The sequence below is a fragment of the Lemur catta genome, chromosome 21 (genome assembly GCF_020740605.2).
Source record: "Lemur catta isolate mLemCat1 chromosome 21, mLemCat1.pri, whole genome shotgun sequence".
Lineage (NCBI taxonomy): Eukaryota > Metazoa > Chordata > Mammalia > Primates > Lemuridae > Lemur > Lemur catta.
Window position 1 is genome coordinate 32,424,654 of NC_059148.1, and position 21,191 is coordinate 32,445,844.

At 38.8% G+C, this 21,191-nt stretch overlaps 2 long non-coding RNA genes across 7 annotated transcripts in view; one reads left to right on the forward strand and one right to left on the reverse strand.

Moving 5' to 3' along the window:
* LOC123625621 overlaps positions 1-10,142 on the forward strand; it is a 25,187-nt gene extending 15,045 nt beyond the window's left edge. For 3 of the 4 annotated variants that reach the window (XR_006730596.1, XR_006730595.1, XR_006730597.1), the window contains 2 exons: positions 1,410-1,486; positions 1,595-1,979. This is a non-coding gene — a long non-coding RNA (uncharacterized LOC123625621). Of the gene's footprint in view, positions 1-1,409; positions 1,487-1,594; positions 1,980-3,962; positions 4,236-4,712; positions 4,858-9,315 lie in introns of those variants that run through there. The other variant, XR_006730598.1, reaches the window with a different exon arrangement.
* The window catches only part of LOC123625622, a 26,357-nt gene continuing 10,898 nt past the window's right edge, over positions 5,733-21,191 (reverse strand). Inside the window, exons 1-3 of one of the 3 annotated variants that reach the window (XR_006730600.1) lie at positions 11,744-12,223; positions 8,512-8,646; positions 5,733-5,906 (exon numbers count right to left, since the gene is read on the reverse strand). This is a non-coding gene — a long non-coding RNA (uncharacterized LOC123625622). Of the gene's footprint in view, positions 5,907-8,511; positions 8,647-11,645; positions 11,724-11,743; positions 12,224-21,191 lie in introns of those variants that run through there. The other 2 variants (XR_006730601.1, XR_006730599.1) reach the window with 2 other exon arrangements.

A 21,191-nucleotide genomic window follows, 5' to 3' on the forward strand; every position in this document is an offset into this window, starting at 1 on the left:
TAATGAATAGATAGTGAGTGAGTGAACCCAAACAACTATGATGAACAACGCTGCTATGAAAATTCACGTACAGGTTTTTTTGTGTGGATATGTTTTTTTTTTTTTTTTTGAGACAGAGTCTCACTCCGTTGCCCGGGCTAGAGTGAGTGCCGTGGCGTCAGCCTAGCTCACAGCAACCTCAAACTCCTGGGCTCAAGCAATCCTTCTGCCTCAGCCTCCCGAAACCTGGGACTACAGGCATGCGCCACCATGCCCGGCAAATTTTTTTCTTTATAGATTTTTAGCTGTCCAAATCATTTCTTTCTATTTTTAGTAGAGACAGGATCTCGCTCTTGCTCAGGCTGCTCTCGAACTCCTGAGCCCAAACGATCTGCCTGCCTTGGCCTCCCAGAGTGCTAGGATTACAGGTGTGAGCCACCGCACCTGGCCATCAAATCTCAATTTAGTGAATCTTTTTTGATTTCAGACCAGGTTCCCTTCACAATATTGACTATGAGATTGCAGTCTAAGAATTTTGAATTTTTTTTGTCAAGCAAGAAAAAAATTATCTATAATCCTAGTATGTGTGGTTTCCAAAATCATGCTAACTCAAGTAATTTGTCTCTTTTTTTCGTATGTGCTCTTAACATTATCACAAGCTGTATAATACCTGCTGTTGCTATTTGTCTGATTGAAAGGTTTTCCTGGTGCGCTATTTCCCTAGCAAAGGTATGTGTGTAAAGAGGTCTCTGAAACCACTAGCTCTAGCCAGTGCTAACACTAAGGAGTTAAGATCCTGTACATCCAGTGTTCTCATAGCACTTCTCTGAACCAAGGACAAATGACAGACTGTTTTAGTCGTGATGTACAGTCAGCCCATGGGTTCTGTATTCATGGATTCAACCAACTTTCTTGTCATTATTTGCTAAACAATGCAGCATAACAACTATTTACATGGAATTTACATTGTATTAGGTAGTATAAGTAATCTAGAGATGATTTAAAGTATACAGGAAGATGTGTGTGGATTATATGCAAATACTATGCCATTTTATATAAGGGATTTGAGCATCCTCAGATCTTGGTATCTGCAAGGAGTCCTAAAACCAGTCCCCCAGGGATACCAAGGGACAGCTGTAACTGATTACTCCTTTTAGATGTAATTTATTCGTTTGAGCTATGAGAGACTTCATATTAACTAATCCAACCCATTTATTTTTTAAGATATGATTAGGGCCCAGAAATCTTAGCACTGTACTCCAGGTTTTTGGTCTTTAGTCTGGTCATGCTGATATTTGCTGATAACTTTATAATAAGCTTTGTGATAGTAAAAAGAAACCATGAAATATTTAGCAATTTTTCATTTCCTTTTAAACATCTCAATACAATAATGATCATTTCTGTGGTATATTGTGTTTTTCTACAAGCAGAAATGAATGCTGAACCCTTACGAAGAGATAAAGGTTATTTGGTACATATTGGTGGTCTCTGCCCTTCAGTATCTGAGGTATGCCAAGATTTCTTTTTTGAACTTCATTTTTAAATTTGTTAATTGTTCATATTATGATTATTTGTTGTGTTTCTACTTTTCACAAAGTTATTTCTCTTTTTTTAGGCTGATTGAAGGTCTCATTTCCAGAAATACCAAGTTTCTGAAATTTCAATTTATGATTCTTCTACTAATTACAGGTGTGTTTCCCAAATTCAGTCAAATGTGCATTGCTGTGTGCCTGCTGTTCACTAGAGGTTCTGTAGCAGACATCAGCCACAGTGGTGATAAAGTGAAAGGCCATTCCCACAGGAGTGTCCCAGGCTAGTATAGGGGGACACGTAGACAAATAGTTGCAGTCATTATAGACAAATAGCTGCAGTCATTAGTTTGTGCTGTTCTTAATCAGATCTTTGTTATTAGAGTGCCATGGGCTCCAGAAATGGATAACTTTGGCTCAATTCCCAGGTCTGTCAGCAACTTCATGAATAAATTGGGGCAATTTACTTAACCTTTTTGTACCTCAGCCTCCTCTTTGTCTATATAGTGAGGTTAATAGTACTGTCATAGCGTTGTTGTGAAACTATGAGTTAAGTATGTAAAGCACTAGGAGTAAAGCCTGGCACATAGTAGATGTGCAGAAATAGAATAAAATTGTATTCTATTATTTTTAATTTTAATTGCTTTTTAGATGACAGTTCTATACTTTTTAGGTAGATAGGTACATCACCTATGTATAATCTCTTCTAATATATACGTTGCTACTTTCTAGTTTGTGACATTCTCAGATCATTCAAATCACAGTGGTGATGGAAACACCTTTACTGTCTGATAAAAAGTGATGGCTGTTCATTTCAGATATGAAAATCTTTATCAATTAAGAGAATCCTGTTTGTAGTTGGGGTTGAAATTTGTTAAAAAATAGGTGTTTAATTTTATTTAATGGAGTCACCTAAGAGTATGTGCTTTTTAAATTTTACTCATTAATGTGGTATTAATACATTTCACTATAGTATAGTAGTATAATTCTAGTAGTATTACCTGATGTGAAAGATTCTTTCAGTATCTTGTTGAATCCTTAAAACAAACTGTGGGGTTTTTTTCCCTTAAGTATTATACACACTGCGTGGAAATTTAGAAAATACAATTAAATGCAAAAATACAAGGAGGTTATAAAAAATTATCCATAGTTCCATCATTTGAAAACAACCACTGTTCAGATTTGGTATGTATCCTGCCACTGTCTAGGTCTGTGCTTTTGTAGGAATAGCTCTTGCCCGACTGTCTCAATTATATGGCTAAAATTCTGATTAGATGTTCCAGCTCTTTTTTTGGTCTACATATTTCCCCACAACAAGGCCACAAAGATATTCTCTTAAATATTCTGGTAAATGTTTTAAATTTTGACATTCACATTGCTAGCCTTTGAGTCATCTGGAGGTTATGTTTGAACATAGGAATTAATTTTAATCTTTTTAGTATAAATAGTCCCCAGATTGCTAATCTCTGCAACTTTATCATATATCAGCTTTGCAAATATTTTACATTAAATTTTAGTATAAAATTAATAGGAGATAATTCATGAGAAATGCTTACTATCTTTTATTTCTCATCTTTAATTTGGTTTTTATTTAGTTATCCTAAATAAACATTCTTCCTGATTTCAAGCTAAGTATATCAACCATTTTTTTTTTTTTTTTTTTTTTTTTTTTTTTGAGACAGAGTCTCACTCTTGCCCGGGCTAGAGTGCCCTGAATCAGTCTAGCTCACAGCAACCTCAAACTCTTGGGCTTAAGCAATCCTACTGCGTCAGCCTCCCGAGTAGCTGGGACTACAGGCATGCACCACCATGCTCGGCTAATTTTTTCTATATATATATTTTAGTTGGCCAGATAATTTCTTTGTATTTTTAGTAGAGACGGGGTCTCGCTCTTGCTCAGGCTGGTCTCGAATTCCTGACCTCAAGCAATCCACCCGCCTCGGCCTCCCAGAATGCTAGGATTACAGGTGTGAGCCACCGCGCCCGGCCAGAGCAATGTTTTTAATAAATGTACCACAAACCACATGTAATCCAACTCAATGAAAAAAACCAACTGAAATCTCAAGGTATTTTGAAACAGGAAGGAGAAAACTTGCAAATATAAGGTTTTCTCAACTAAAGCAGAGAAGGCAAAACAAATGAACCCTTTGGAAGGTATTAAAGAGGCTGTCACAATCTGACTTGCGAAGTAAGGTCATTGTCAGTCCTCAAATGCCCTTGGTCTCTGCCTCCAAAAAGAAAAAAAAAATCATTTTTTCTAAGTTACAATAGTCAAGCCTGTAAATAAATATTTTTAAATTTCTGAAGCTGTATCTCCCCACTAAAAGATGCTCAAAATTAGAAAAAAAAAATAAAGTAGTTTTTAGCTACTTTTGTCAAAAAGCTAAATATTTCGTAAGGTCTTAGTATCATGTTGGCCCTCTCTTTATCACGCTGTAACACACCATCTCTCAGGTTTTGCCGTGACAGTAGGTAACAACAAGGCTTCCAGGCTCTCTTCAACGCCTCCAAGCTCCCTTCTCCAAACCCAAAAGGAAGAAGAAAACTACAAATCCCCATCTGCCCGCCCTGCAGTTCTTGGGAAGAGACGGTCCTCAAATTGTTCCTGCTTAGACCCCTGAAGCCTGGAGAAGGAGATGGGGACAGGGGTGCCAGCGGGCGAGGAAGGACGTCCAATAAGGGGGAGGAAATTTGGCCGAGGGGACAGACGGGAGCGGAGATAAACCGGTGAGGAGGGTGAGAAGGAAGAGCAAAAAAACAGGGAGAAAGGAGTGAGGATCACAGGAGAACAAGATAAAATGGAAGAGAAAAAGAAGGAAGGGTCAGAGTTAAAGGATGCGGAGACGATGGCAAAGAGAACGCGGAAAGGCTGTCACTGGGAAGAAGGGAGATTAAAGGGGTGTCACCTACAGGGCTTTACCCCAGTGGGTGAATGGGCTGCATGGGGAAGGGGGAACTGGAAACTGAGTAGGTGGTAACAAGAGGCTGTGGGCGAAGGCAGGAACCTGAGGGGGATGCCTGAGCCAGGGAGCGACAGGCCCGCCGGGGACGTGGGGGTGGGGGCTGCGGTGGCTGGGGCGGGTCCTGCTCCCTCACTGTGGCTGAGCCAGCCCGATCCTGGGCGCAGCCTCTGCCCCGGGTGCGGCGGTGGCCAGACCAGAGCCCACACCCAGGCTGAGCCTTGTCTGTAGGTTTCCTTGATAGAACTGCAAAGAAATGTCAAGCACATGAACACAGCTAGACAACAATCCAAGGCAAGATGAATGCCAGAAGATTTTGGCATCCTGGAAAAAACTCACCATGGACTTTGGTTATTCAGAATTAGCTACTTCTTCTGTAAGGCTATCAGGTAAAATAAACTAGTAATGATAACAGTGGTAAAGTATACCTGCCAATCCACTTTCACTATAAGATACATAAGAATAATAAATCAATATAGATGGAAAGGAGAATACAATGAGTAATTCCATGAAGAATCCTTGGAATTACATAAGCAGCATAATAACAGGTAGTTTTTCAAACTAACTTATTTACAAAGAAGTGACTTAGGAATGGCCATTCTCCTCCTCTCTAAGAGAGAGAGACATAGCAAACTTTAACTTAAATAAACAGTTCCTGGAAATTGGGCTTCAGCAAGTTAAATTATAATACATAAAAGAAGAAGTAATATGTACCTAGTTGCAACTTCAAAGTCAAGCTACACACGAAGAGGACTTACAGTTTGGGCTTATGTATATCTGTAGCAACAGGAAGAACTCCAGGAGAACTCAGAAATTTCAATGCCAAACATGTCACAAGAGGTCAGAGGTCACATTTTTCTAACTTGGGTTTGACCCTAAAGTAAGCAATACATGTAATTAATCGATGCCCTATTCTGAAACATTAACTTGAATGGGACTAGTCTACCAATCCACTGTTAGTCTAATCATGCTAGTCACAATGTGATCACCTCTAAAAACACAAAGTCAAAGTTACTCAAGACAGAAAGGAAACATATAGGTTGACTATTTTGATTGCTTTTTCCCAGTAGTCAATAAAAAATAAGTTAACCTCCCCAATCACACTGCCTAGCTAATAATGCCAGTAGAGACTAGTAAAAAAATCCATATCTGTTTCAAAAGCATGTCTTTAAACTATAACTATTACTTAAAATATAAACTTCTAATGCCATGTTATAATTACCCAAATTAGATGTGCATAATTTGTGGATTAAAGAAAAGGAAGTGATATATGTAACTTGATTTTATTGGACATTAAACTATACATGGCATTTAGAGAAATAACATGACAATGAGTTATGAATCATATTAGGAATCTGCATGATTGAAAGGCTTAAATTTCACTTGTTACTGATTCTTTGTTCTTTGATTCTTCACCCTTTACATCTTGATTGGAAATCTGTAAAACAAGGGCATCATCTGAAGCATAAAAACATTTTATAAATATTTAATAGAAATGTTAAGTAACTGAGTATTTCAAAGCTTTAATGACACCTATCCAAATTACATAAAAGTGATGAATTCATGTGACAACTATAGTGTTTACAGACATTTAAACTGAAAAGAGGACTACTATTATCATGCGTATCTTCATACAACCCTCAACTGACTACTGTATTTCCTTTTTTAATAATAAAATGACTCAATTGTTTCAATTTTATGATGATTAAACATTAGAAGACATCCTTCCATTTCTAGAAATGTAAAACATTTTTACTGAGAGGCCAAAATTCGTGCTTATTTAGTTCCCAAATGAAGTCATCTATAGAATTTATGTTATCATTAATTTATAAACATGAGCTGTAAATCAGAGGGACAGCTTCACTATTAATCAAAATATCAGACTTAATCCCAGATATGTATTTTGAGCTCATATTGATCTTTTTAGTAAAAACACTTTCCATAGCAAAATAATAAAACTTGTGAAAGAAGTTTCCCTTAGGTATATTTTTTTAAAGATTTGAATTACTGAATAAATCTCAGCAGTGATTCTGTAACTTACAGCACCTTTCCTACTTTCTTGGATACAGCACTAGCAGTTCTTTTAAAAAGGGAAAATTAAAAGAAAATGGTAAAAAGGACTCAGAACACTCTTTTCTGGGGAGGTATCATGGACAGGTACTGCTATGAACTCTGAATGTTGGATATCATCATACTTAGGTGGAATAAACATCTAGAATGAACACAGATACATTCTCCTATTTTGTTATTGAGATAAGAAGATCATTAGTTCCAATTAGCTGGGCATGGTGGTGCATGCCTGTAGTCCCAGGTACTCGGGAGGCTGAGGCAGTAGGATCGCTTAAGCCCAGGAGTTTGAGGTTGCTGTGAGCTAGGCTGACACCACGGCACTCACTCTAGCCCAGGCAACACAGCAAGACTCTGTCTCAAAAAAAAAAAAAGATTATTATTAGTTCCTAAGAGTTCAATCAATTATGAGGATCTGAGGCTTAACTGCTTTAAAAGGCCACAAATTCTACTCATGGAATTTCCTTTTAAAATTGCAATGTAAGTCTGACTACATTCAGGATCCTGTATTTGATGATGATGATATTGCTGTGGATTTTGAGGTGTCCAGTGTTATATACAAACATGAAGAACATGCCTTGGGGTTGTTTCTGTTAAAAAGGGATTTTTTTAATTGCTTTTAGCTCTGCTTTTGAACTTCAGAAAATATCCAGTGCCTTTAGCAACAACTCCTGAGCTCAAACAATCTGCCCACCTCGGCCTCCCAGAGTGCTAGGATAAATTTGGCTTTATTCCTTTAAAAATACCCAGAGAAACAAAATAAAACCAAGTTCTTATTTTAAGTCATCCTTATAATTAGTATATAATAAGTAAATAGAAGAGTCATGAATTAGTTTGATTTTTTTTTTTGTATCCTGAATCTTTGTCTACCAATATAAATAGCATTAGAAACTGGGGTGGGGAGGAAGTTTCTTTTTAAAAACTGAGTGGTTTGGCCAGGCGCAGTGGCTCATGCCTGTAATCCCAGCACTCTGGGAGGCTGAGGTGGACAGATTGTTTGAGCTCAGGAGTTCGAGACCAGACTGAGCAAGAGCGAGACCCATCTCTACTAAAATAGAAAGAAATCATATGGACAGCTAAAAATATATATAGAAAAATTAGCTGGGCATGGTGGCGCATGCCTGTAGTCCCAGCTAGTCGGGAGGCTGAGGCAGGAGGATTGCTTAAGCGCAGGAGTTTGAGGTTGCTGTGACCTAGGCTGACGCCACGGCACTCACTCTAGCCCGGGCAGCAGAGTGAGACTCTGTCTCAAAAAAAAACAAACAAACCAAAAAAAAAAAAAAAAAAAAAAAAACCCCCCAAAAAAAAACAAACAAAAAAAACTGAGTGGTTTATTTAATAATTTCTAAAATATAGAATGAAATTGTTAAAAATTCTGTCAGTGGGCTATGACCTAATACAGTTTTGCTTTGTTTTGTTTTGAGGGTCTTTGAGGGGCTCTGTGGCCCCGGTTAGAGTACAGTGCCATCATCATAGCTCACTGCAGCCTCCAACTCCTGGGCTAAGGTGATATCCTCCTGCCTCAGCCTCCCAAAGTGCTAGTGTTACAAGTGTGAGCACACAGCCAAGATGTTATTTACTTACTGCACATACCATGCTTGTCCTGTATTATAATGAGTAATGAACAGTATACTATTTTTAGACAGCTTCACTACATAAAAGCAAATGATAAACTAAAAGCCATTTTAATAAAAGACCTAAAGTTACCAAGAGTTAAAAATTCTGATAACTGCAAAACTATTATAAATAGTACATACTGATATTTTACTGATCTAATATTTATTTTATAAACACAAGTTGCTTCTGTATGTTTTTGTATTTGTTTTTCTAAGAACTATATATTCCTGCAAGAAAAGTGACTTCAGTCCTTTGTAATATATGTTGATTAGCATAATAAAGTATTTTTGGACTTTTCCCCAAGGTCTCACATGAAATTTTACAGGGATTTTTTTGTTTGTTTGTTTAAATTTACTTACTTTGTAATACAGTCAATGTTGGCAATTTGCTTCTGGTTCCGTATAATCTCAATGGCTGCCCAAAGATGCTGGATAGCTTTTGTATCCACCTGTCATCTTTTTGTTAAATGTGCCATGACCTGTTTACTTCTTTAGCTGTAGTAATACATAAAAACATAAGGGAAAAAAAGATTGCAAATTGAATTATTATCAACACAAGTGAGTAACATCATCAGTGCCTCTTGACTACTGATCATACCAAGGTAGCAGGTAGCACTGCCAACTTTCTGCCTCATTCCCTACCATTCCCCTCACCACCTTCTTCATACAAGTTACCATTTGCTTCATTACTTCATAAAAGTGACAGTCTAAATATCAAAGGGTTAAGGTTTTCCCAAGGAGGACAAATGGCTACCTTATGCCAACATGTTTTTTTAAATAAATTTAAGTTTTATTCTAATGCACAGAAATATTACAAGACAAAATTTCATTTATCAATAATGCATTGTTTGTAATTTGATCAATATAAAATGGAATTTAAATGCCCTAATTGTTTGTACTTTGGTTAATTATAATCATGGCTTAGAAAGCCCAATTCTGTATGCATATATTGATAAATGAAAGCATTTCAATAAAATAAAACCATGAACAGAAAATGCAGAAAGTATTAATAGTTACTTCTGGGGTAAGATGGGAAAAGCTGGCAAACAGGATACCAGAGGGCCACAAATTATTAGGAACAATCATATTCTTGAATAGATGTTAGTTTCAGGGGTATTTATTACATTATTAAGAAACAACATTGCTATTTTATTCAAATTTCAGTATTCTGGATTAACAGAAGAAAATAGCCACCCGACCTCCAGATGATTTTCCACCTGTGCCTGGCAAGACTGGGGAAAACCCTGGGGCTACACTCGGGTGTCTGATGACTGAGGGTTTCACAGAAGAGGCCTCTCCTGACTCAGCTTGGAGGGACTCGTCTGTCAGGAACAGCGTGAGCCTAGGAAACCTTCACCATGGACTTTGTGTTAGATCATGAGTCCCGGCATTTGGCAACAACTGAAACATATCTCTAAATCTTACAGATTATAGTACTAAGTTTAAAATCTAGGCCTTAAAAATACAGTAAACGTTAAAGCTTCTGGGATTCCTAAAATCTCCTTGCCTGGACCTTTCCTGTCCCCTAAGGGAAGAGAATGAGTGAGGGAAGCTCATTCTCAGCACTTCACTGTGTTCCATGATTGCAACTGAGCCCTGTGAATCTCCTCTTTCTCCACCTCCACACCTCCTTTCACAGCCCCCTCAGTCCTCCCTTTCCTTGACAAACCCAAGTAAACCCCACAGTTGCCATCAAAGCTTATTCTGCGAAGATCCACTTCCAGTTAGTCTGGGGTCAGTGAGGCGCCTAGAATGAGATGGTTTTCAGAATTACACTACCGACAGAATATATTTTGAACATGTTTTAAAAGGTATTCTTGAATATCCTACTTCTTCACACTATTACTTATAATAGTTCCAGACTTTGCTCCAAGAAAATAAATAAAAAATGATGCCAGTATTCAAATTTAAAGAAAACTGAAGGAAAATCAGTTGGTTCTGTATAAACTTAGATGTAAAACTAAAAGATAATAAAAATTACAATTAAGAAACACTTCTGTTTTAGAGTAATCACTTTAAGAGGAAAGAAACTTCAAGATGAAAAAAGACAGAAACTTCTCAGTTTAAGTGCACCCACAGAGGAGTGCCAACTTTCAGGATCTGATAAGCCGGACAGTAGGAATTCAGTGGTAAGAACATATGTTAGAAAGTGACATCTAATGGTGAACTGTAATAATACAACTTAACCCTGTGAGATTATACAAAGACCCAGACAAAACAACAAAATTTCAGTCATTCCTACACACTTAAAAAAAAAAATACATAGTTGCCCACTTTGTGTAAGGCACTGTGCTAAACATAATGAAGTATTGAAAAATGTATAAATAATGGCCAGGCATGGTGGCTCATGACTGTAAACCCAGCACTTTGGGAGGCCGAGGCAGGAAGATTGCTTGAGGCCAGCAGTTCGAGACCAGCCTGACCAAAAGCAAGACCTCATCTCTATAAAAATTAGGAAAAAAAAATTAGTCAGGCATGGTGGCACATGCTTGTAGTTCCAGGTACTCAGGAGGCTGAGGCAGGAGGATCACTTGAGCCCAGAAATTTGAGGTTGCTTTGAGTTGTGATGACACCACTGCACTTTAGAATAGGCGACTGAGTGTGATCCTGTCTCCAGAAAAAAAAAAAAAAGTAAAAATACTGATGCTTGCCAAAAAATAACCTAAAACCAGTAGAGAAAATTTGGCATATGCATGGAACTATGAATTGTACAGTGATATATGACATATAAATTGTCCACAATATGAAAATTCGGATGGCGAGACATTACTTCTAGCTTCAGTAAAAATTAAGCAGAAAGATATCTTCTGCAAAATGATAAATATATGGAAAAATATAAGAGCCAATCTTTTCCTTTCTTAATTTCTTTAAAAGATAATTGGCTGCTTAAAGCAAAAATAAAAATAATTGGTAGGTGTCATTAGGTTTATAATACATGTAGAAGTAAAATACATGAGAACCACAGCAAACAGATGGGAAAGGGGGAATAAACAGAATTATACTATTGCAAATGTCTTACAGTTTTTGTGAAGTGGTATTATGTTACAATGTTATATATTATATATTGTAAATGAATTATATTAATTCATGGGAGACTATGGTACATTAAGCATGCATATTGTAATTTCTAGAACACTAAGGAATAATACAAACACGTATAGCTAATATATAATGAAACTTATAAGTTTTTTCAAAATACACATGTATAAAATTATACATAATTTATTCAGAACTATCAAATATGAAGCAGCAAAGCTAACATGTCTAAATAATATTAAAATAGGAAACACAACTATTTATAGAATATAACAAGCAGAAGAACACAGTGGGAACCAATGGCAAAAACTCTAAAAGTGATGTCACATGTTCCTAGAAATGATTAAAATCGAGATTAAAGAATGACGCAATGCTACACACCTCAGGAAAAGAGATGTAATGTTAAAATCAAAGATCTGTGAGCTCTGCCTGAATCAACATACAGAAAGTAGACACACCTTGCAATACAGGTACGCTGTGGGGAGGGTCATTCGCACTAGAAGCCCAATTAGGGAAGCAAAAGCGACAGGGCCAGGAGGTGGCGGAGAAGAGCGACCTTTTCACTGCTGCCTTCGCGGGAGCGAGCGGCGCGGAAGGTTCTGGAGGGCGGGGAGTCGGCATCTCAGCTCCGGGGGCTGCAGAAACTTCAAGGCCGCGGTTTTGTTCCTGGCTGCCTGCGGCCCGTGGCGGGGACAGGAGACGCTGGCGCGGCTGTGGGTGGCCCTGGCTGAGCGGCGCCCGGAGCTGCAGCCCAAGAAGCGTTTCGCTTCCAAGAACCGGAGTCGGCATGGCGCTTCCGCCACCGAAGTGGACGCGGCTCCCGGCGCCCAGCAGCATCCTGGCCCCTCCGCGGCCCTGGGAGGAGGAGAGAGGCTTTGGCTCCAGCTGGGTCTGCGGCTTCTCCCACCTGGAGTCCCGAGTCTCGCAGAAGGAGGCCGACAAGCCGCACCGCGTGAGCCCTTTTGGCCGAACTGAGTAACGCGCGGTCGAGCCCCGCGGCGACCCCAGCGCCCTGCGGCCGCCCGAGGCCCGCGGCTGCCAGCTGCTCTGCGGCCCTGGGTCCGCCCCCGTGTCCCTGCAGGACCGCAGCGACTGCCTGCTGGCCGCGGCCGGCGACAGCCCCGCATCACGGCACAGGAGACTCCCGCGTCTTCCTGCAGGCGGTCAGCGGGGCCAACGCGGAGAGCCACAGTGGGACCCAGGCCGCCCCTTCCACCTGGACCTCCCCGGGGGTGGACAGAGACCCCGAGGGCTCTGGTTTAGACAGGAGCAAAAATAACTGGAACGAGGCTGACGATTTCAACTGGCTGGCCCGGGATGTGGCCTCCCCACACCGGAGTTTCCTTCCTGAAGACGAGCGAGGATCCGGTGAGACTAAGCAGTTGCCACTGTTCTTCACTCCTACCACACACTTTCCACGTGGGCCTGGCTCCAGCGAATGGGGGCCCTAAGTTTACCTACTGGTGTCACACTGTACATGTATTCCATATTTTAAAGCTTGAGATTGTCACAGGCTCCTACTTGTAGTTTACATTAAATTCCTCACAGGTAATAAAAAAAAAAAAAGCCCAAGTAGAGCATTACAAAGAACACAAGGGAAAGACAAATCCAAGTGAGGTGAATACAATGAAGTTTGGGGCATACTATAAAAGTATCGAAAACAGCTAGGCCAGCACGGTGGCTCACGCCTGTAATCCTAGCACTCTGGGAGGCCGAGGCGGGTGGATTGCTCGAGGTCAGGAGTTCGAGACCAGCCTCAGCAAGAGCGAGACCCCGTCTCTACTAAAAATAGAAACAAATTATATGGACAACTAAAAAATATATATAGAAAAAAAATTAGCCGGGCATGGTGGCGCATGCCTGTAGTCCCAGCTACTGGGGAGGCTGAGGGAGGAGGATCGCTTAAGCCCAGGAGTCTGAGGTTGCTGTGAGCTAGGCTGACGCCATGGCACTCACTCTAGCCCGGGCAACGCAGCGAGACTCTGTCTCAAAAAAAAAAAAAAAAAAAAAAAAAAAGAATCCTAAGGAAAATAATAATCTTCTCCTAAATAGAAATTCAGGAATATGCCATAAAATTATTGAAATCAATATAAAAGAATAGTGAAAAGAAAGTATTCAATTTTCTCCTGCTTAATCATAAAAAGTGGGAAACTATAAAGAGGGCTTCTCTGTTAGCCTCAAGTATTTGATGCATAAAAATGTCCTATGTACCTATACAACCCGCACTGTACCTGCCAGAGCACAGCACAGTTCCCATAAGAGTTAGTTTTGACACTTTCTTTACATTCTGTGGGACAGAGACCCTACACCATTCAGCATGGGATCCATAGCTTAACATGGAAAAGTCTGAATTTAATAATTCCAAAACACTGTACAACACTGTATCCTGGGGAAGTAAATAAATCTATATAAACAGAAATTTTGGGTGCAAATTGCATAATTCAAGTTTTTGCTTTCTTTCTTTTTTTTTTTTTGAAACAGAGTCTCACTCTGTGGCCTGGGCCAGTGTACAGTGGTGTCATCACAGCCCACTGCAACCTCAGACTACTGGGCTCCAGCGATTCTCCTGCCTCAGCCTCCTGAGTCGCTGGGACTACAGGCGTGCACCACTACACCTGGCTAATTTTTCTATTTTTTGTAGAGACAGCATCTTGCTCTTTCTCAGGATGGTCTTGAACTCCTGGCCTCAAACAATTCTCCCACCTCAGCCTCCCAGAGTGCAAAGATTACAGGTTTGAGCCAAATTTTTGCATTCTGAACATGTCAAAAATACTATCACATACAAAAATGACCTAAAGCACAGTTTTGCTGTCTACACATTTCTTTATAAAAATGGAAGTCTGCAAAAAATCATAAATTATGGAAGAGATTTGAGTTGTAATAGCTTATCAACAATTTACTACATTAAAAAGGTGAGTATATCACTTTGATCTAAAAATTTTAGAACTACATTATGAAACCTAGGCTGTTAGTTCCTCTACTTGCTATAAATTATTTTGGTTTTATCCAAAGTGGGTTATGTGTGCAAACCTAACAAATATTAAATTACCAACTTCCTCCATTAAAAACCCTAATATTTTACACTTCTAATAGAAAGCAGCCTATAAATATATAAAGCTAAAATTTCAAAATGTAAAAAATTCTTTATTCACAGGAAGGAAAAACTCTTTCATAAGGAAGAATGTCATTTACAAGCAAAAGGGAGTAATAATTATTAGTGACTATTCATTTCTGCAGGGACAGAAAGAACTAGAAGGAGGTTAAAAGGCGTTTTTTTTTTACATCTTGTCATGTAAAATTATGATTAAATATAACATAAATATCTCCCTATTCAGCAAAGATAAACAAGTATTCTCATAAAATATAGCTAAGAGCTGAAAATATTTGCTGTTAGACAATACTACTAATTTTGCATCATTTTGCACTCCACGTTGTTGGGCCAGCAAAGTTTTTTACCAGTGATCTAAATCAATACTGCAATTGGAAGTTTATGGAATTATAAGCATAATACATTGTATTTTTGTGATAACTTTCTGGTTTGTATTGATTAATGATGGTCATTTCTAACGACTTTTCCTAAAATGTTTTTGAATACTTAAAAATTAACTCTATTACTATCAAAGAAAATTACTCTCAGTTGTCTATAGCAATTCATATCAAAAGCACACCTAATTTTGTTTAATGGACATTAAAGAAAATAGGAAAAGGGCCCAGTTCTATTCAAGTGCGTATTCCCGTTAGTGGGAAGTGTAAGATTTTGCTTATTTCAAAAATTAACCTAGAATCATTCATCCAATGTTTTTGAGCACCTACTATTTGCTAAGCACTGCTCTAGGAACTCAGGATATAGTGGTGAATGATTCAGAAAGGTTCCTACACTTATATGGCTTACTGTTAATATTTGAGGGTATTGGGGGAACAGACAATAAATGTGAAAACAAAAAGATGATTTCAGATAGTGACAAGTGCTGTGAAAAAAAGAAAAGAAAAGGAAAAAAACAGCAGGCAATGGGGAGGGCCACTTTAGATTGGGTGGTCAAGGTTGCTGTGGTGGTCGGTCATCAGTGTTGTTCACTAAATACTTCTAGTTGTCCTAAGCACCAGCAGTATTGCACTTGTAAAGGAAAATCAAAACCTCAAGACCCTCCAACTCCTTATGCCAAAAGGGAAGGTCAAGCCCAGATGCTGAGTCATGCAACACCCTCTTGCAAATGAACAGCTGTTACTAACACTACCGGCCAGATTGCCACCGAAAGGTAAAAGGCTTCAGGCATCCCATAAGAACACTGTTTGCTGGCCTCCCATCAATGAGGACATGCAAATTGTAACTTCTGGGTCTGCAGGCTAACTCTAGCTCCTAAAACTAAAGTCCACTTTGATTCCACACTAATAATGTGGATTACAAGTTTATCTTCCCAAGTGCAGAACAGAGACAAGACCATTTTTTCTTCCAGCTACCCAGGGACATCTGCATAACCGATTCTTCCTTTACTCCCTTTTCTCTTCAAACATTTACCTAATCTTGTGTAAAATGCAGATTTCCTGGCACTAACACAAGAATGTCACCATTTGCATCATGGCCCACCCTCTTCCCTTTTTTCTTTCTATATGTCCTCACTCTTTAAATACTGAGTTTCCAAATCCCTCTTCAGATAGCACAGGTCACAGATGCTTCTGTGGTTTGTGCTTCAACTTTGGCTTCGTAACCCTCCACTGATTGAGATCTTTGCCTGGCCACCTATTTGGGTTGTCACACTTCCCCACAACCCTAAAAGAGTGATTTATGACACTTGGCATTTGAAGATTCATGAATCTTACTCTGATTTGCTATGCTTTTTCTATATACCATGGGCAATGGCAACGCCCCGATGGTGGCTGCTGTCAGTCTCCTACCAGAATGAGGACCATTCGAGGCAGAGCTCCCACTAACCCATGATGGATGGGTAGCATGAGCATGACCCATTTTTTTGAACCACTGAGGTTTGAGGTTGCTTGTTTCAGAGCACAACCTAACCAATCCTGCCTATCATAGAAAGTTAAGGAGATCATAAATGAAGTAAAACTTAAATGATGAAAAAGAGCTAGACACACCAAGGGGAAAACACATGCAAAGACATAACTGAGAAAGGACAGTGGCGGGAGTGTGGTGAATAAGGAGAATCAGTATGAAGGAGGTGGAGAGCTGTACTGAGATCAGGCCATGCAGGATTGAAGGCAGACTGTGGGCAGATTGGGCTTAATACTATTTCGATAGGCGAGCAAGGTGGGGATTTTAAGCTGGAGTGGGTGGGATGGGCATCGGGGGGCTTTTAAGGGAAAAGCTACCTAATGAATCATGAACAGGTAAAGTCCCTTTCTACCACCAAATTCCAGATACCTGATCTCAGGCTCAGACAAGAGACCAAACAGTACCTTTCTGGAGAAATTAAATGATCCCAGAGAAAGAATTTTCAGACACTGACATTTGAAGGAACCTAAAGAAAAAGCCATCTGACCACCTGACATCCCAACAGTAAAACCCACACAAAGAATGTCCAATTAGCTTCCCAATGTCTCACTCATAAATACAAACAGACAGCCAGGAATCACCAGACATTTGAGACCAGCTTCTCCACAAAAGAGAGAAAGAGGCCACATGGAGCAAACAAAGAATACATATAATTGATATCATGGAAAAGTAATAAATGGAATCGCACCTATAAACCATAAATAGGATACTCTAAATAGAAATATTCAAAAAACTTTAAAATATGATAAACAAATTCAGTTAAAGGGTTAGAAAATAAAGTTGGGGCAATCTTGCACAAAGTAGAAACAAAAGACAAGAAATGCACAAGTAGGAGATAAGAGAAAAAAACTTTGTGATACAATATCTGAATAACAAGAGTTACAGAATGAAAACGGGAAAAATTATTCAAGAAAAGCACCTACCGGCCGGGCGCGGTGGCTCATGCTTGTAATCCTAGCCCTCTGGGAGACCGAGGCGGGTGGATCGCTCGAGGTCAGGAGTTCGAGACCAGCCTGAGCGAGACCCCGTCTCTACTAAAAATAGAAATAAAAAATTATCTGGCCAACTAAAAATATATATACAAAAAAAAAATTAGCCGGGCATGGTGGAGCATGCCTGTAGTCCCAGCTACTCGGGAGGCTGAGGCAGTAGGATTGCTTAAGCCCAGGAGTTTGAGGTTGCTGTGAGCTAGGCTGACGCCACGGCACTCACTCTAGGCCGGGCAACAAAGTGAGACTCTGTCTCAAAAAAAAAAAAAAAAAAGAAAAAAGAAAAGCACCTACCAATGAAAAATAGGCATCTGCAAATGGACAAAGACCATGAAATGCCCAGCATATGAATGGAAGGAAGCGCACAGCACATCCACCTGGAAAGTCAAACACTGGTGGTACGAAGAGGAGGTGAAAGGCTCCGCAGGGTGGGTGACAGGAGAGGTCATAAAACAAACTGGCATCAGATTTCTCAGTAGCAACCTGGAAGCTAGAAAATCATGGAGAATGCCTTCTAAATTCAAAAAAAAAAAAAAAGTGGAAGATGAAGATGTGACTCAATTGCCAGAATCACAGGATAAAACTTTAACACATGAGAAGTTGCTTCTTATGAATGAGCAAAGAAAGTGGTTTCTTGCAATAGAATCTACTCCTTGTGAAGATACAGTGAACATCATTTAAATGACAACAAAGGATTTAATAAATTTAATTGATAAAGCAGCAGCAGGGCTTGAGAAGACAGACTCCAGTTTTGTTTTGTTTTGTTTTGTTTTGGAAACAGGGTCTTGCACTCTTGCCTGAGCTAGAGTGTAGTGACATCATCATAGCTCACTGCAACCTCAAACTCCTGGGCTGAAGCCATCCTCCTGCCTTAGCCTGTTAAGTAGCTTAGACTACAGGCACATGCCACCCCACCCAGATAATTTTTCTATTTTTTATAGAGACAGGGTCTTGCTATGTGGCTGAAGCTAGTCTTAAACTCCTGACCTCAAGAGATCCTCCTGCCTCACCCTTTCCTATAACTCAAAATCCAGAAACAAAGCAAGCGAAAGGCTGAAAAATGGGACTACCACCACATGCACAGAACAACACAAAAAACCCCCACAAAACCTGAAAACAAACAAGCAAAATTAAAACCTTTTACATGTCCAAAATACACCATAAACAAGAGGATGTATAAAATATGTATAAAAATATACATGACAAATGGGATAGGTAAAAGTAAAAGAAATTTTTGCAAATTAAATTATGAATTAAAGGTTAATATCCTTGGTATGTTAAAAAAAAAAAAAAAAAAAGAAACCTCTAAAATTTCAGAAAAAGCCCCAAAAACCCAATGAAAAAAATGAGCAAAAGATACGGACAAACAGAAAACACAACACAAAAGGTCAAGTTATGGAAAGACAATTTCTCTTTGAGAAGACCAATTTCTAAACTACATCTAATATAGCATTTTTACTTAATACCTATCAGACTAGCAAAACTATAAACAGGGATTCTCATACAGCAGCGGTGGGAACAGAAAATGTCCCAATCTTTATGGAGGGGAATGTGGCAATAATCACCAAAATTACATATGCATTTTCTCTTTGACCCAGCAATCCCACTGGCAAAATCACAAAATGATATACATACACATTCATGTCTTATAGCAGTATTTGCAATAGTGAATCCGCAAGGAACTGGTGGAATACAGTGCAAGGTATCTACACAGTGGAATGCAAACAAACTAGAAAAAAGGGATCATATCATGTCAAAAGGCAACCAAAGGAAAAATATTAATGGATAAAATGGACTACGTCAATATTAAAAACTTCTGTGCTTCAAAGGACACCATCAAGAAAGTGACAGCCACAGAATGGCCAAAAAGACCTGCAAATCCTACATCTGATAAAAGACTTCTACTCAAAACACATAAAAGGTTTTTACAATTCAATATAAAGACAACCCAACTAAAACATGGACAAACGATGTGAACAGACATTTATTCAAAGAAGATCAACAAATAGCCAATAAGCACAAGGATGCTAAACATCATTAATCATTAGAGAAATGCAAATGAAAATCACAATGAGATGCCATTCCCAACCACCAGGATAGCTGTAGTCAGGAAATCCGGACAATAACAAGTGCTGACAAAGATGAGGAGAAACTGGTATTCTCATACATTGCTGGTAGGAATGTAAAATGGTACAGCTGCTTTCAAAAGCAGTTCAGCAGTTCCTCAAAAAGAAAATAGAGTTGCCACGTGACCACAGCAATTCCACTTCTATATATATGCCCAAAAGAACTGAAAATATATGTCCACACAGAAACAGGTACATGTATATTCACAGCATTATTATTCAAATGTCCATCAACTGATGAATGGATAAACAAAATGTCTTACATCTGATGGAATATTATTGACACAATGAAACATTATTCAGCCATAAAAAGGAATGAAATAGTGATACATGCTACAACATGGATGAACCTTGAAAACATTCTAAGTAAAAGAAACCAGACACAAAAGGCCCTATATTATATGATTTCACACATATGAAATGTCCAGAATAGACAAATCCAGAGACAGATAGTAGAATAGTGAGTGCCAGGGGCTGGGGTGAGAAGAGAATGGGAGACGACTGATATTGCACCTGGGGTTTCTTTAGGGGGCAGTGAAAATGTTCTAAAATCAGATACTAGTAACAGCTGCAAAACCTTGTAAATATACTAGAAACCACTGAACTGTATATTTAAAGAAAAAAGTCACTGGAGCCAATTTACATGTCACTTTGTTCGAGTGCGGAGTCAGCAGAAGATTATTTTTGTAGCTTCTATTTAAAATTATCAATTTACAAAGAATTTTCAATGATTCCTGATTTTCCCATGTGTCTCCCCTTCCTTTGAGACTTTCCCCCACCCTCTAGGAAAGTTTTCATCATTGTTACTGTTACTATTAACTTTTAAAAGTATCTGTTATGGACATTTTTCAAGCATACAAAAGTAGAGAGAATTATATAAGCCTTTTGTGCTACAAAAGTTCATTAACATGTGCCATGTATTTTAAATCTAAATTATTTTCCTGAAATTGCCAAGACCCAGGCCACAGCCTGAGGCATGGCTAATCACTCAAACCTGCCAGGATGGTGCTGGGCCAGTCATGTAACGCTTTCAGGCTAACTTTGGGTGAATTCTGGCAAACTATTTCCTTCACTCACAATGACATTTCTCAAATTTCCCCTTCACTATCTTTGAAGATAGGATGGGCAAGGTAACTAGTGACCATTACATCACCTAAGGAGCAGGGTTCCATAAAAAAGGAAGAGAAAGAAGAGTGAAAACAATGCACTTCATTAGACTGTTTCAGCTTTTGTCCTTTCTCACAATAAAGTGCCCTTCTCCTAAGTGATATAATGTCTAGTTAAAGTGCAAGGCTTGATAAAGTATAAAATCCATCCCCATATACACTAAAACATACCCAGAATGTAGAGTACAAATATTTAAAATGTAAGGTAATTGAATATATTTAGTTATACTTTACTAGTGTGTTGCTCTTCCAAATGTAAACTATATTTGTAAAATAATAACCAGTTTACTGCCTTGAAGCAGTTCTCAGGCCACAGTGCAGGGACAGAGAATCCAAAAGGAGCCTGAGGACTGAGTTGCAGAGACAGAGACCAGAGACTGAAGTGGGCAATTTTCAGTTTAGCCTTTTTTCAGAGAATTCAGATTTTTCAAAGCCAATTATTTTCATACTTCAGATTCTTTTCCTTTCCTATTATTTACATTATTTAGGATAATTCTATGAAATGGTACCTACTTAAGAATACTGACTCACAATAGTACAGCCACCTAACATTTTCTACTCTGTCCAAGATCAAAATCTTATAAAAACATTCTTTGAAATGCAATTCTAACAGCAGCAATTAAGAATATAATTCTTGACTGTATCTGATAATCTGAAACTGGGAAAATTATGTGTATTTAGAAAATTTGACTGAACACACTTTAAAAACACAGAA